The sequence below is a fragment of the Schistocerca serialis genome, chromosome 7 (genome assembly GCF_023864345.2).
Source record: "Schistocerca serialis cubense isolate TAMUIC-IGC-003099 chromosome 7, iqSchSeri2.2, whole genome shotgun sequence".
Lineage (NCBI taxonomy): Eukaryota > Metazoa > Arthropoda > Insecta > Orthoptera > Acrididae > Schistocerca > Schistocerca serialis.
The window spans coordinates 603098062-603113800 of NC_064644.1; the positions used below are offsets into that span (position 1 = coordinate 603098062).

Consider the following 15739-nt stretch of genomic DNA (forward strand, 5'->3'; position numbering starts at 1 on the left):
CCGAAAACTAAGGGAAAAGGCAAAATAAAAGATTCCAACAGCACGCAGACTTCCTAGTTAGCCACTGAGCCGTGTACTAAGCACGCAAAAACGCTGCTTAACTTCGGTGATCGGACGAGAACCCGCGTCGTCAGCGTGGCACACAAGTCGGCGAGAACGTTTCCAGACGTGCGGACATCTCAGTCCTTGTACAGATCACTTGGGATTTGCCTGGCAGTCTCTCGCGCTGCCTTTTAGGGAAGCAATATGGAATATCCCTTGGTGGGATGTAACCCATAGCCTTCCCGTTGTTAGCATGACACATTAACTTAGTGAGCATACTGCCCACGCAATACGGCCGCTTCAGAACTCCAGCACCTGAACCACCGTTTCATCTATCTTTATTAAGGCCTTAAGATTCATTTAAACACGTATGCGTTGCTGTTGAGGTTTTCTCGCTGTCGCTTGGAACCCAGAGCCACAGCACAACAACAACGGAAACGTCCGTGAGAAGAGCTAAACCTCGACGCAGGAAAAGTATGTTCCGCTATTTCTTTTCGACCGCTCGGGCTGTCACTGTCGTCTCTAGTAAAATCTGCGGCGTGTTCCTGCATAATTTACTTGTTCTGTAAGATCAAGGGAGTATGTTAGTTTCAGAATGTTTAAAATGCTTTGTCAGATGTGGGGTTCGAACCCACGCTCCCTTGCGGGAACCAGAGCTTAAATCTGGCGCCTTAGACCGCTCGGCCAATCTGACGTGCGAGGCAAGAGCTCCAGAGACTTCCATCTCTAGCAATATCTCAAAGAACCTCACTGCGAAATCTGTTTCTTTTTTCGGTAGGATGGAATTATGTCAGTTTTAGAAAATTTAAGACGCAATGTCAGACATGGCGTAGAAAATGCACCCTCCCTTTCGGGAAGCAATGTGGCGCGTTGGACCGCTTTCTTCCGTCGTTTCTAGTTTGAACTGTAACTAGCAAAACTGTATTTAGTAATAGGAACATTTTCACATTGATGCAAAGAAAACTAGATATTGGCCAACGGCAAATAAGGCCGTTTCCTAGCAACAGCCACGCTGTGCATCACGCACTCGTGGGAAGCCAATGAAATACTTCCCGTGAGGCTCAAACTGTCGACCTTCACTTTACAATAATTAGGCACTGCCCCGGTGGTACCGACGCGTACATACTGAAACGTCTTTGGATCGTCAGTGAGTACTTCATATTAGAAATTTCGTGTTCGCCCTGATGTGCATTAAAGGGCAGATTCTTCAGTAAAAGTTAGTTCTGCGCTCAGTTTCAGTATATGGCCCTAGCAGCACCAGGAAAACGGGTTCACATGTGCTCGCCTTCCACTCGGCGTTGAGCGCCTACAGCGAGATTGCCTTCGGCCTCTGGCGCCAGGAGGGAAGGCGACACATCACGGCGCAAGCAGCGCGTAGCAGAAGGCGGTGGTGCTGTGTCGGTCAGCATGGTTGCTTCCCAAGTAGCTGATCCGGGTTCGAAACCCGGACACCGCACGGAAGTTGTCTTCTTTACCCAGGAGAGTGTTTCCAACGCTCGCGATCGTCGAATTTCCGAACTGTCGTGTTACGAATGGTTTTCCTTCGCCCCTCGTCCCGCTCCGCGTAGGCTAGTGCGGATTGCGATTCACAGCATCGTGTGTCCCCATGTGTCGACTTGTCTCGACTTTGCTCGGCTGACGCGAAAGCTGACGCTTGCAAATGGTCGTATATGTAGAGGAAGGGCGCTAGAAACGACTGGGAGAGACCAACTCGACAAACGCACAACGGACCCTTTCATTTGACTGTGGCCGCAGGTTCGCGAATTTGCGTCCCGAGAGGCAAGAGAGGGGTCAGCGTGCTGGACCGTATCATTACCGCGCAGCAACACCGAAAACTAAGGGAAAAGGCAAAATAAAAGATTCCAACAGCACGCAGACTTCCTAGTTAGCCACTGAGCCGTGTACTAAGCACGCAAAAACGCTGCTTAACTTCGGTGATCGGACGAGAACCCGCGTCGTCAGCGTGGCACACAAGTCGGCGAGAACGTTTCCAGACGTGCGGACATCTCAGTCCTTGTACAGATCACTTGGGATTTGCCTGGCAGTCTCTCGCGCTGCCTTTTAGGGAAGCAATATGGAATATCCCTTGGTGGGATGTAACCCATAGCCTTCCCGTTGTTAGCATGACACATTAACTTAGTGAGCATACTGCCCACGCAATACGGCCGCTTCAGAACTCCAGCACCTGAACCACCGTTTCATCTATCTTTATTAAGGCCTTAAGATTCATTTAAACACGTATGCGTTGCTGTTGAGGTTTTCTCGCTGTCGCTTGGAACCCAGAGCCACAGCACAACAACAACGGAAACGTCCGTGAGAAGAGCTAAACCTCGACGCAGGAAAAGTATGTTCCGCTATTTCTTTTCGACCGCTCGGGCTGTCACTGTCGTCTCTAGTAAAATCTGCGGCGTGTTCCTGCATAATTTACTTGTTCTGTAAGATCAAGGGAGTATGTTAGTTTCAGAATGTTTAAAATGCTTTGTCAGATGTGGGGTTCGAACCCACGCTCCCTTGCGGGAACCAGAGCTTAAATCTGGCGCCTTAGACCGCTCGGCCAATCTGACGTGCGAGGCAAGAGCTCCAGAGACTTCCATCTCTAGCAATATCTCAAAGAACCTCACTGCGAAATCTGTTTCTTTTTTCGGTAGGATGGAATTATGTCAGTTTTAGAAAATTTAAGACGCAATGTCAGACATGGCGTAGAAAATGCACCCTCCCTTTCGGGAAGCAATGTGGCGCGTTGGACCGCTTTCTTCCGTCGTTTCTAGTTTGAACTGTAACTAGCAAAACTGTATTTAGTAATAGGAACATTTTCACATTGATGCAAAGAAAACTAGATATTGGCCAACGGCAAATAAGGCCGTTTCCTAGCAACAGCCACGCTGTGCATCACGCACTCGTGGGAAGCCAATGAAATACTTCCCGTGAGGCTCAAACTGTCGACCTTCACTTTACAATAATTAGGCACTGCCCCGGTGGTACCGACGCGTACATACTGAAACGTCTTTGGATCGTCAGTGAGTACTTCATATTAGAAATTTCGTGTTCGCCCTGATGTGCATTAAAGGGCAGATTCTTCAGTAAAAGTTAGTTCTGCGCTCAGTTTCAGTATATGGCCCTAGCAGCACCAGGAAAACGGGTTCACATGTGCTCGCCTTCCACTCGGCGTTGAGCGCCTACAGCGAGATTGCCTTCGGCCTCTGGCGCCAGGAGGGAAGGCGACACATCACGGCGCAAGCAGCGCGTAGCAGAAGGCGGTGGTGCTGTGTCGGTCAGCATGGTTGCTTCCCAAGTAGCTGATCCGGGTTCGAAACCCGGACACCGCACGGAAGTTGTCTTCTTTACCCAGGAGAGTGTTTCCAACGCTCGCGATCGTCGAATTTCCGAACTGTCGTGTTACGAATGGTTTTCCTTCGCCCCTCGTCCCGCTCCGCGTAGGCTAGTGCGGATTGCGATTCACAGCATCGTGTGTCCCCATGTGTCGACTTGTCTCGACTTTGCTCGGCTGACGCGAAAGCTGACGCTTGCAAATGGTCGTATATGTAGAGGAAGGGCGCTAGAAACGACTGGGAGAGACCAACTCGACAAACGCACAACGGACCCTTTCATTTGACTGTGGCCGCAGGTTCGCGAATTTGCGTCCCGAGAGGCAAGAGAGGGGTCAGCGTGCTGGACCGTATCATTACCGCGCAGCAACACCGAAAACTAAGGGAAAAGGCAAAATAAAAGATTCCAACAGCACGCAGACTTCCTAGTTAGCCACTGAGCCGTGTACTAAGCACGCAAAAACGCTGCTTAACTTCGGTGATCGGACGAGAACCCGCGTCGTCAGCGTGGCACACAAGTCGGCGAGAACGTTTCCAGACGTGCGGACATCTCAGTCCTTGTACAGATCACTTGGGATTTGCCTGGCAGTCTCTCGCGCTGCCTTTTAGGGAAGCAATATGGAATATCCCTTGGTGGGATGTAACCCATAGCCTTCCCGTTGTTAGCATGACACATTAACTTAGTGAGCATACTGCCCACGCAATACGGCCGCTTCAGAACTCCAGCACCTGAACCACCGTTTCATCTATCTTTATTAAGGCCTTAAGATTCATTTAAACACGTATGCGTTGCTGTTGAGGTTTTCTCGCTGTCGCTTGGAACCCAGAGCCACAGCACAACAACAACGGAAACGTCCGTGAGAAGAGCTAAACCTCGACGCAGGAAAAGTATGTTCCGCTATTTCTTTTCGACCGCTCGGGCTGTCACTGTCGTCTCTAGTAAAATCTGCGGCGTGTTCCTGCATAATTTACTTGTTCTGTAAGATCAAGGGAGTATGTTAGTTTCAGAATGTTTAAAATGCTTTGTCAGATGTGGGGTTCGAACCCACGCTCCCTTGCGGGAACCAGAGCTTAAATCTGGCGCCTTAGACCGCTCGGCCAATCTGACGTGCGAGGCAAGAGCTCCAGAGACTTCCATCTCTAGCAATATCTCAAAGAACCTCACTGCGAAATCTGTTTCTTTTTTCGGTAGGATGGAATTATGTCAGTTTTAGAAAATTTAAGACGCAATGTCAGACATGGCGTAGAAAATGCACCCTCCCTTTCGGGAAGCAATGTGGCGCGTTGGACCGCTTTCTTCCGTCGTTTCTAGTTTGAACTGTAACTAGCAAAACTGTATTTAGTAATAGGAACATTTTCACATTGATGCAAAGAAAACTAGATATTGGCCAACGGCAAATAAGGCCGTTTCCTAGCAACAGCCACGCTGTGCATCACGCACTCGTGGGAAGCCAATGAAATACTTCCCGTGAGGCTCAAACTGTCGACCTTCACTTTACAATAATTAGGCACTGCCCCGGTGGTACCGACGCGTACATACTGAAACGTCTTTGGATCGTCAGTGAGTACTTCATATTAGAAATTTCGTGTTCGCCCTGATGTGCATTAAAGGGCAGATTCTTCAGTAAAAGTTAGTTCTGCGCTCAGTTTCAGTATATGGCCCTAGCAGCACCAGGAAAACGGGTTCACATGTGCTCGCCTTCCACTCGGCGTTGAGCGCCTACAGCGAGATTGCCTTCGGCCTCTGGCGCCAGGAGGGAAGGCGACACATCACGGCGCAAGCAGCGCGTAGCAGAAGGCGGTGGTGCTGTGTCGGTCAGCATGGTTGCTTCCCAAGTAGCTGATCCGGGTTCGAAACCCGGACACCGCACGGAAGTTGTCTTCTTTACCCAGGAGAGTGTTTCCAACGCTCGCGATCGTCGAATTTCCGAACTGTCGTGTTACGAATGGTTTTCCTTCGCCCCTCGTCCCGCTCCGCGTAGGCTAGTGCGGATTGCGATTCACAGCATCGTGTGTCCCCATGTGTCGACTTGTCTCGACTTTGCTCGGCTGACGCGAAAGCTGACGCTTGCAAATGGTCGTATATGTAGAGGAAGGGCGCTAGAAACGACTGGGAGAGACCAACTCGACAAACGCACAACGGACCCTTTCATTTGACTGTGGCCGCAGGTTCGCGAATTTGCGTCCCGAGAGGCAAGAGAGGGGTCAGCGTGCTGGACCGTATCATTACCGCGCAGCAACACCGAAAACTAAGGGAAAAGGCAAAATAAAAGATTCCAACAGCACGCAGACTTCCTAGTTAGCCACTGAGCCGTGTACTAAGCACGCAAAAACGCTGCTTAACTTCGGTGATCGGACGAGAACCCGCGTCGTCAGCGTGGCACACAAGTCGGCGAGAACGTTTCCAGACGTGCGGACATCTCAGTCCTTGTACAGATCACTTGGGATTTGCCTGGCAGTCTCTCGCGCTGCCTTTTAGGGAAGCAATATGGAATATCCCTTGGTGGGATGTAACCCATAGCCTTCCCGTTGTTAGCATGACACATTAACTTAGTGAGCATACTGCCCACGCAATACGGCCGCTTCAGAACTCCAGCACCTGAACCACCGTTTCATCTATCTTTATTAAGGCCTTAAGATTCATTTAAACACGTATGCGTTGCTGTTGAGGTTTTCTCGCTGTCGCTTGGAACCCAGAGCCACAGCACAACAACAACGGAAACGTCCGTGAGAAGAGCTAAACCTCGACGCAGGAAAAGTATGTTCCGCTATTTCTTTTCGACCGCTCGGGCTGTCACTGTCGTCTCTAGTAAAATCTGCGGCGTGTTCCTGCATAATTTACTTGTTCTGTAAGATCAAGGGAGTATGTTAGTTTCAGAATGTTTAAAATGCTTTGTCAGATGTGGGGTTCGAACCCACGCTCCCTTGCGGGAACCAGAGCTTAAATCTGGCGCCTTAGACCGCTCGGCCAATCTGACGTGCGAGGCAAGAGCTCCAGAGACTTCCATCTCTAGCAATATCTCAAAGAACCTCACTGCGAAATCTGTTTCTTTTTTCGGTAGGATGGAATTATGTCAGTTTTAGAAAATTTAAGACGCAATGTCAGACATGGCGTAGAAAATGCACCCTCCCTTTCGGGAAGCAATGTGGCGCGTTGGACCGCTTTCTTCCGTCGTTTCTAGTTTGAACTGTAACTAGCAAAACTGTATTTAGTAATAGGAACATTTTCACATTGATGCAAAGAAAACTAGATATTGGCCAACGGCAAATAAGGCCGTTTCCTAGCAACAGCCACGCTGTGCATCACGCACTCGTGGGAAGCCAATGAAATACTTCCCGTGAGGCTCAAACTGTCGACCTTCACTTTACAATAATTAGGCACTGCCCCGGTGGTACCGACGCGTACATACTGAAACGTCTTTGGATCGTCAGTGAGTACTTCATATTAGAAATTTCGTGTTCGCCCTGATGTGCATTAAAGGGCAGATTCTTCAGTAAAAGTTAGTTCTGCGCTCAGTTTCAGTATATGGCCCTAGCAGCACCAGGAAAACGGGTTCACATGTGCTCGCCTTCCACTCGGCGTTGAGCGCCTACAGCGAGATTGCCTTCGGCCTCTGGCGCCAGGAGGGAAGGCGACACATCACGGCGCAAGCAGCGCGTAGCAGAAGGCGGTGGTGCTGTGTCGGTCAGCATGGTTGCTTCCCAAGTAGCTGATCCGGGTTCGAAACCCGGACACCGCACGGAAGTTGTCTTCTTTACCCAGGAGAGTGTTTCCAACGCTCGCGATCGTCGAATTTCCGAACTGTCGTGTTACGAATGGTTTTCCTTCGCCCCTCGTCCCGCTCCGCGTAGGCTAGTGCGGATTGCGATTCACAGCATCGTGTGTCCCCATGTGTCGACTTGTCTCGACTTTGCTCGGCTGACGCGAAAGCTGACGCTTGCAAATGGTCGTATATGTAGAGGAAGGGCGCTAGAAACGACTGGGAGAGACCAACTCGACAAACGCACAACGGACCCTTTCATTTGACTGTGGCCGCAGGTTCGCGAATTTGCGTCCCGAGAGGCAAGAGAGGGGTCAGCGTGCTGGACCGTATCATTACCGCGCAGCAACACCGAAAACTAAGGGAAAAGGCAAAATAAAAGATTCCAACAGCACGCAGACTTCCTAGTTAGCCACTGAGCCGTGTACTAAGCACGCAAAAACGCTGCTTAACTTCGGTGATCGGACGAGAACCCGCGTCGTCAGCGTGGCACACAAGTCGGCGAGAACGTTTCCAGACGTGCGGACATCTCAGTCCTTGTACAGATCACTTGGGATTTGCCTGGCAGTCTCTCGCGCTGCCTTTTAGGGAAGCAATATGGAATATCCCTTGGTGGGATGTAACCCATAGCCTTCCCGTTGTTAGCATGACACATTAACTTAGTGAGCATACTGCCCACGCAATACGGCCGCTTCAGAACTCCAGCACCTGAACCACCGTTTCATCTATCTTTATTAAGGCCTTAAGATTCATTTAAACACGTATGCGTTGCTGTTGAGGTTTTCTCGCTGTCGCTTGGAACCCAGAGCCACAGCACAACAACAACGGAAACGTCCGTGAGAAGAGCTAAACCTCGACGCAGGAAAAGTATGTTCCGCTATTTCTTTTCGACCGCTCGGGCTGTCACTGTCGTCTCTAGTAAAATCTGCGGCGTGTTCCTGCATAATTTACTTGTTCTGTAAGATCAAGGGAGTATGTTAGTTTCAGAATGTTTAAAATGCTTTGTCAGATGTGGGGTTCGAACCCACGCTCCCTTGCGGGAACCAGAGCTTAAATCTGGCGCCTTAGACCGCTCGGCCAATCTGACGTGCGAGGCAAGAGCTCCAGAGACTTCCATCTCTAGCAATATCTCAAAGAACCTCACTGCGAAATCTGTTTCTTTTTTCGGTAGGATGGAATTATGTCAGTTTTAGAAAATTTAAGACGCAATGTCAGACATGGCGTAGAAAATGCACCCTCCCTTTCGGGAAGCAATGTGGCGCGTTGGACCGCTTTCTTCCGTCGTTTCTAGTTTGAACTGTAACTAGCAAAACTGTATTTAGTAATAGGAACATTTTCACATTGATGCAAAGAAAACTAGATATTGGCCAACGGCAAATAAGGCCGTTTCCTAGCAACAGCCACGCTGTGCATCACGCACTCGTGGGAAGCCAATGAAATACTTCCCGTGAGGCTCAAACTGTCGACCTTCACTTTACAATAATTAGGCACTGCCCCGGTGGTACCGACGCGTACATACTGAAACGTCTTTGGATCGTCAGTGAGTACTTCATATTAGAAATTTCGTGTTCGCCCTGATGTGCATTAAAGGGCAGATTCTTCAGTAAAAGTTAGTTCTGCGCTCAGTTTCAGTATATGGCCCTAGCAGCACCAGGAAAACGGGTTCACATGTGCTCGCCTTCCACTCGGCGTTGAGCGCCTACAGCGAGATTGCCTTCGGCCTCTGGCGCCAGGAGGGAAGGCGACACATCACGGCGCAAGCAGCGCGTAGCAGAAGGCGGTGGTGCTGTGTCGGTCAGCATGGTTGCTTCCCAAGTAGCTGATCCGGGTTCGAAACCCGGACACCGCACGGAAGTTGTCTTCTTTACCCAGGAGAGTGTTTCCAACGCTCGCGATCGTCGAATTTCCGAACTGTCGTGTTACGAATGGTTTTCCTTCGCCCCTCGTCCCGCTCCGCGTAGGCTAGTGCGGATTGCGATTCACAGCATCGTGTGTCCCCATGTGTCGACTTGTCTCGACTTTGCTCGGCTGACGCGAAAGCTGACGCTTGCAAATGGTCGTATATGTAGAGGAAGGGCGCTAGAAACGACTGGGAGAGACCAACTCGACAAACGCACAACGGACCCTTTCATTTGACTGTGGCCGCAGGTTCGCGAATTTGCGTCCCGAGAGGCAAGAGAGGGGTCAGCGTGCTGGACCGTATCATTACCGCGCAGCAACACCGAAAACTAAGGGAAAAGGCAAAATAAAAGATTCCAACAGCACGCAGACTTCCTAGTTAGCCACTGAGCCGTGTACTAAGCACGCAAAAACGCTGCTTAACTTCGGTGATCGGACGAGAACCCGCGTCGTCAGCGTGGCACACAAGTCGGCGAGAACGTTTCCAGACGTGCGGACATCTCAGTCCTTGTACAGATCACTTGGGATTTGCCTGGCAGTCTCTCGCGCTGCCTTTTAGGGAAGCAATATGGAATATCCCTTGGTGGGATGTAACCCATAGCCTTCCCGTTGTTAGCATGACACATTAACTTAGTGAGCATACTGCCCACGCAATACGGCCGCTTCAGAACTCCAGCACCTGAACCACCGTTTCATCTATCTTTATTAAGGCCTTAAGATTCATTTAAACACGTATGCGTTGCTGTTGAGGTTTTCTCGCTGTCGCTTGGAACCCAGAGCCACAGCACAACAACAACGGAAACGTCCGTGAGAAGAGCTAAACCTCGACGCAGGAAAAGTATGTTCCGCTATTTCTTTTCGACCGCTCGGGCTGTCACTGTCGTCTCTAGTAAAATCTGCGGCGTGTTCCTGCATAATTTACTTGTTCTGTAAGATCAAGGGAGTATGTTAGTTTCAGAATGTTTAAAATGCTTTGTCAGATGTGGGGTTCGAACCCACGCTCCCTTGCGGGAACCAGAGCTTAAATCTGGCGCCTTAGACCGCTCGGCCAATCTGACGTGCGAGGCAAGAGCTCCAGAGACTTCCATCTCTAGCAATATCTCAAAGAACCTCACTGCGAAATCTGTTTCTTTTTTCGGTAGGATGGAATTATGTCAGTTTTAGAAAATTTAAGACGCAATGTCAGACATGGCGTAGAAAATGCACCCTCCCTTTCGGGAAGCAATGTGGCGCGTTGGACCGCTTTCTTCCGTCGTTTCTAGTTTGAACTGTAACTAGCAAAACTGTATTTAGTAATAGGAACATTTTCACATTGATGCAAAGAAAACTAGATATTGGCCAACGGCAAATAAGGCCGTTTCCTAGCAACAGCCACGCTGTGCATCACGCACTCGTGGGAAGCCAATGAAATACTTCCCGTGAGGCTCAAACTGTCGACCTTCACTTTACAATAATTAGGCACTGCCCCGGTGGTACCGACGCGTACATACTGAAACGTCTTTGGATCGTCAGTGAGTACTTCATATTAGAAATTTCGTGTTCGCCCTGATGTGCATTAAAGGGCAGATTCTTCAGTAAAAGTTAGTTCTGCGCTCAGTTTCAGTATATGGCCCTAGCAGCACCAGGAAAACGGGTTCACATGTGCTCGCCTTCCACTCGGCGTTGAGCGCCTACAGCGAGATTGCCTTCGGCCTCTGGCGCCAGGAGGGAAGGCGACACATCACGGCGCAAGCAGCGCGTAGCAGAAGGCGGTGGTGCTGTGTCGGTCAGCATGGTTGCTTCCCAAGTAGCTGATCCGGGTTCGAAACCCGGACACCGCACGGAAGTTGTCTTCTTTACCCAGGAGAGTGTTTCCAACGCTCGCGATCGTCGAATTTCCGAACTGTCGTGTTACGAATGGTTTTCCTTCGCCCCTCGTCCCGCTCCGCGTAGGCTAGTGCGGATTGCGATTCACAGCATCGTGTGTCCCCATGTGTCGACTTGTCTCGACTTTGCTCGGCTGACGCGAAAGCTGACGCTTGCAAATGGTCGTATATGTAGAGGAAGGGCGCTAGAAACGACTGGGAGAGACCAACTCGACAAACGCACAACGGACCCTTTCATTTGACTGTGGCCGCAGGTTCGCGAATTTGCGTCCCGAGAGGCAAGAGAGGGGTCAGCGTGCTGGACCGTATCATTACCGCGCAGCAACACCGAAAACTAAGGGAAAAGGCAAAATAAAAGATTCCAACAGCACGCAGACTTCCTAGTTAGCCACTGAGCCGTGTACTAAGCACGCAAAAACGCTGCTTAACTTCGGTGATCGGACGAGAACCCGCGTCGTCAGCGTGGCACACAAGTCGGCGAGAACGTTTCCAGACGTGCGGACATCTCAGTCCTTGTACAGATCACTTGGGATTTGCCTGGCAGTCTCTCGCGCTGCCTTTTAGGGAAGCAATATGGAATATCCCTTGGTGGGATGTAACCCATAGCCTTCCCGTTGTTAGCATGACACATTAACTTAGTGAGCATACTGCCCACGCAATACGGCCGCTTCAGAACTCCAGCACCTGAACCACCGTTTCATCTATCTTTATTAAGGCCTTAAGATTCATTTAAACACGTATGCGTTGCTGTTGAGGTTTTCTCGCTGTCGCTTGGAACCCAGAGCCACAGCACAACAACAACGGAAACGTCCGTGAGAAGAGCTAAACCTCGACGCAGGAAAAGTATGTTCCGCTATTTCTTTTCGACCGCTCGGGCTGTCACTGTCGTCTCTAGTAAAATCTGCGGCGTGTTCCTGCATAATTTACTTGTTCTGTAAGATCAAGGGAGTATGTTAGTTTCAGAATGTTTAAAATGCTTTGTCAGATGTGGGGTTCGAACCCACGCTCCCTTGCGGGAACCAGAGCTTAAATCTGGCGCCTTAGACCGCTCGGCCAATCTGACGTGCGAGGCAAGAGCTCCAGAGACTTCCATCTCTAGCAATATCTCAAAGAACCTCACTGCGAAATCTGTTTCTTTTTTCGGTAGGATGGAATTATGTCAGTTTTAGAAAATTTAAGACGCAATGTCAGACATGGCGTAGAAAATGCACCCTCCCTTTCGGGAAGCAATGTGGCGCGTTGGACCGCTTTCTTCCGTCGTTTCTAGTTTGAACTGTAACTAGCAAAACTGTATTTAGTAATAGGAACATTTTCACATTGATGCAAAGAAAACTAGATATTGGCCAACGGCAAATAAGGCCGTTTCCTAGCAACAGCCACGCTGTGCATCACGCACTCGTGGGAAGCCAATGAAATACTTCCCGTGAGGCTCAAACTGTCGACCTTCACTTTACAATACTTAGGCACTGCCCCGGTGGTACCGACGCGTACATACTGAAACGTCTTTGGATCGTCAGTGAGTACTTCATATTAGAAATTTCGTGTTCGCCCTGATGTGCATTAAAGGGCAGATTCTTCAGTAAAAGTTAGTTCTGCGCTCAGTTTCAGTATATGGCCCTAGCAGCACCAGGAAAACGGGTTCACATGTGCTCGCCTTCCACTCGGCGTTGAGCGCCTACAGCGAGATTGCCTTCGGCCTCTGGCGCCAGGAGGGAAGGCGACACATCACGGCGCAAGCAGCGCGTAGCAGAAGGCGGTGGTGCTGTGTCGGTCAGCATGGTTGCTTCCCAAGTAGCTGATCCGGGTTCGAAACCCGGACACCGCACGGAAGTTGTCTTCTTTACCCAGGAGAGTGTTTCCAACGCTCGCGATCGTCGAATTTCCGAACTGTCGTGTTACGAATGGTTTTCCTTCGCCCCTCGTCCCGCTCCGCGTAGGCTAGTGCGGATTGCGATTCACAGCATCGTGTGTCCCCATGTGTCGACTTGTCTCGACTTTGCTCGGCTGACGCGAAAGCTGACGCTTGCAAATGGTCGTATATGTAGAGGAAGGGCGCTAGAAACGACTGGGAGAGACCAACTCGACAAACGCACAACGGACCCTTTCATTTGACTGTGGCCGCAGGTTCGCGAATTTGCGTCCCGAGAGGCAAGAGAGGGGTCAGCGTGCTGGACCGTATCATTACCGCGCAGCAACACCGAAAACTAAGGGAAAAGGCAAAATAAAAGATTCCAACAGCACGCAGACTTCCTAGTTAGCCACTGAGCCGTGTACTAAGCACGCAAAAACGCTGCTTAACTTCGGTGATCGGACGAGAACCCGCGTCGTCAGCGTGGCACACAAGTCGGCGAGAACGTTTCCAGACGTGCGGACATCTCAGTCCTTGTACAGATCACTTGGGATTTGCCTGGCAGTCTCTCGCGCTGCCTTTTAGGGAAGCAATATGGAATATCCCTTGGTGGGATGTAACCCATAGCCTTCCCGTTGTTAGCATGACACATTAACTTAGTGAGCATACTGCCCACGCAATACGGCCGCTTCAGAACTCCAGCACCTGAACCACCGTTTCATCTATCTTTATTAAGGCCTTAAGATTCATTTAAACACGTATGCGTTGCTGTTGAGGTTTTCTCGCTGTCGCTTGGAACCCAGAGCCACAGCACAACAACAACGGAAACGTCCGTGAGAAGAGCTAAACCTCGACGCAGGAAAAGTATGTTCCGCTATTTCTTTTCGACCGCTCGGGCTGTCACTGTCGTCTCTAGTAAAATCTGCGGCGTGTTCCTGCATAATTTACTTGTTCTGTAAGATCAAGGGAGTATGTTAGTTTCAGAATGTTTAAAATGCTTTGTCAGATGTGGGGTTCGAACCCACGCTCCCTTGCGGGAACCAGAGCTTAAATCTGGCGCCTTAGACCGCTCGGCCAATCTGACGTGCGAGGCAAGAGCTCCAGAGACTTCCATCTCTAGCAATATCTCAAAGAACCTCACTGCGAAATCTGTTTCTTTTTTCGGTAGGATGGAATTATGTCAGTTTTAGAAAATTTAAGACGCAATGTCAGACATGGCGTAGAAAATGCACCCTCCCTTTCGGGAAGCAATGTGGCGCGTTGGACCGCTTTCTTCCGTCGTTTCTAGTTTGAACTGTAACTAGCAAAACTGTATTTAGTAATAGGAACATTTTCACATTGATGCAAAGAAAACTAGATATTGGCCAACGGCAAATAAGGCCGTTTCCTAGCAACAGCCACGCTGTGCATCACGCACTCGTGGGAAGCCAATGAAATACTTCCCGTGAGGCTCAAACTGTCGACCTTCACTTTACAATAATTAGGCACTGCCCCGGTGGTACCGACGCGTACATACTGAAACGTCTTTGGATCGTCAGTGAGTACTTCATATTAGAAATTTCGTGTTCGCCCTGATGTGCATTAAAGGGCAGATTCTTCAGTAAAAGTTAGTTCTGCGCTCAGTTTCAGTATATGGCCCTAGCAGCACCAGGAAAACGGGTTCACATGTGCTCGCCTTCCACTCGGCGTTGAGCGCCTACAGCGAGATTGCCTTCGGCCTCTGGCGCCAGGAGGGAAGGCGACACATCACGGCGCAAGCAGCGCGTAGCAGAAGGCGGTGGTGCTGTGTCGGTCAGCATGGTTGCTTCCCAAGTAGCTGATCCGGGTTCGAAACCCGGACACCGCACGGAAGTTGTCTTCTTTACCCAGGAGAGTGTTTCCAACGCTCGCGATCGTCGAATTTCCGAACTGTCGTGTTACGAATGGTTTTCCTTCGCCCCTCGTCCCGCTCCGCGTAGGCTAGTGCGGATTGCGATTCACAGCATCGTGTGTCCCCATGTGTCGACTTGTCTCGACTTTGCTCGGCTGACGCGAAAGCTGACGCTTGCAAATGGTCGTATATGTAGAGGAAGGGCGCTAGAAACGACTGGGAGAGACCAACTCGACAAACGCACAACGGACCCTTTCATTTGACTGTGGCCGCAGGTTCGCGAATTTGCGTCCCGAGAGGCAAGAGAGGGGTCAGCGTGCTGGACCGTATCATTACCGCGCAGCAACACCGAAAACTAAGGGAAAAGGCAAAATAAAAGATTCCAACAGCACGCAGACTTCCTAGTTAGCCACTGAGCCGTGTACTAAGCACGCAAAAACGCTGCTTAACTTCGGTGATCGGACGAGAACCCGCGTCGTCAGCGTGGCACACAAGTCGGCGAGAACGTTTCCAGACGTGCGGACATCTCAGTCCTTGTACAGATCACTTGGGATTTGCCTGGCAGTCTCTCGCGCTGCCTTTTAGGGAAGCAATATGGAATATCCCTTGGTGGGATGTAACCCATAGCCTTCCCGTTGTTAGCATGACACATTAACTTAGTGAGCATACTGCCCACGCAATACGGCCGCTTCAGAACTCCAGCACCTGAACCACCGTTTCATCTATCTTTATTAAGGCCTTAAGATTCATTTAAACACGTATGCGTTGCTGTTGAGGTTTTCTCGCTGTCGCTTGGAACCCAGAGCCACAGCACAACAACAACGGAAACGTCCGTGAGAAGAGCTAAACCTCGACGCAGGAAAAGTATGTTCCGCTATTTCTTTTCGACCGCTCGGGCTGTCACTGTCGTCTCTAGTAAAATCTGCGGCGTGTTCCTGCATAATTTACTTGTTCTGTAAGATCAAGGGAGTATGTTAGTTTCAGAATGTTTAAAATGCTTTGTCAGATGTGGGGTTCGAACCCACGCTCCCTTGCGGGAACCAGAGCTTAAATCTGGCGCCTTAGACCGCTCGGCCAATCTGACGTGCGAGGCAAGAGCTCCAGAGACTTCCATCTCTAGCAATATC

At 50.2% G+C, this 15739-nt stretch overlaps 9 non-coding genes across 9 annotated transcripts; all 9 read right to left on the reverse strand.

Annotated features, from left to right (window-relative positions):
- Positions 1–652: 652 nt before the first annotated feature.
- Positions 653–736, reverse strand: Trnal-uaa (transfer RNA leucine (anticodon UAA)). The gene has a single exon. It is a non-coding gene; the product is annotated as a tRNA-Leu (tRNA).
- A 1786-nt stretch (positions 737–2522) lies between these two features.
- Positions 2523–2606, reverse strand: Trnal-uaa (transfer RNA leucine (anticodon UAA)). The gene has a single exon. It is a non-coding gene; the product is annotated as a tRNA-Leu (tRNA).
- Positions 2607–4392: 1786 nt separating this feature from the next.
- Positions 4393–4476, reverse strand: Trnal-uaa (transfer RNA leucine (anticodon UAA)). Its single transcript has one exon. It is a non-coding gene; the product is annotated as a tRNA-Leu (tRNA).
- Positions 4477–6262: 1786 nt separating this feature from the next.
- Positions 6263–6346, reverse strand: Trnal-uaa (transfer RNA leucine (anticodon UAA)). The gene has a single exon. It is a non-coding gene; the product is annotated as a tRNA-Leu (tRNA).
- Positions 6347–8132: 1786 nt separating this feature from the next.
- On the reverse strand, positions 8133–8216 carry Trnal-uaa (transfer RNA leucine (anticodon UAA)). Its single transcript has one exon. It is a non-coding gene; the product is annotated as a tRNA-Leu (tRNA).
- Positions 8217–10002: 1786 nt separating this feature from the next.
- On the reverse strand, positions 10003–10086 carry Trnal-uaa (transfer RNA leucine (anticodon UAA)). Its single transcript has one exon. It is a non-coding gene; the product is annotated as a tRNA-Leu (tRNA).
- Positions 10087–11872: 1786 nt separating this feature from the next.
- On the reverse strand, positions 11873–11956 carry Trnal-uaa (transfer RNA leucine (anticodon UAA)). The gene has a single exon. It is a non-coding gene; the product is annotated as a tRNA-Leu (tRNA).
- Positions 11957–13742: 1786 nt separating this feature from the next.
- Trnal-uaa (transfer RNA leucine (anticodon UAA)) lies at positions 13743–13826 on the reverse strand. Its single transcript has one exon. It is a non-coding gene; the product is annotated as a tRNA-Leu (tRNA).
- A 1786-nt stretch (positions 13827–15612) lies between these two features.
- On the reverse strand, positions 15613–15696 carry Trnal-uaa (transfer RNA leucine (anticodon UAA)). The gene has a single exon. It is a non-coding gene; the product is annotated as a tRNA-Leu (tRNA).
- Positions 15697–15739: the final 43 nt, after the last annotated feature.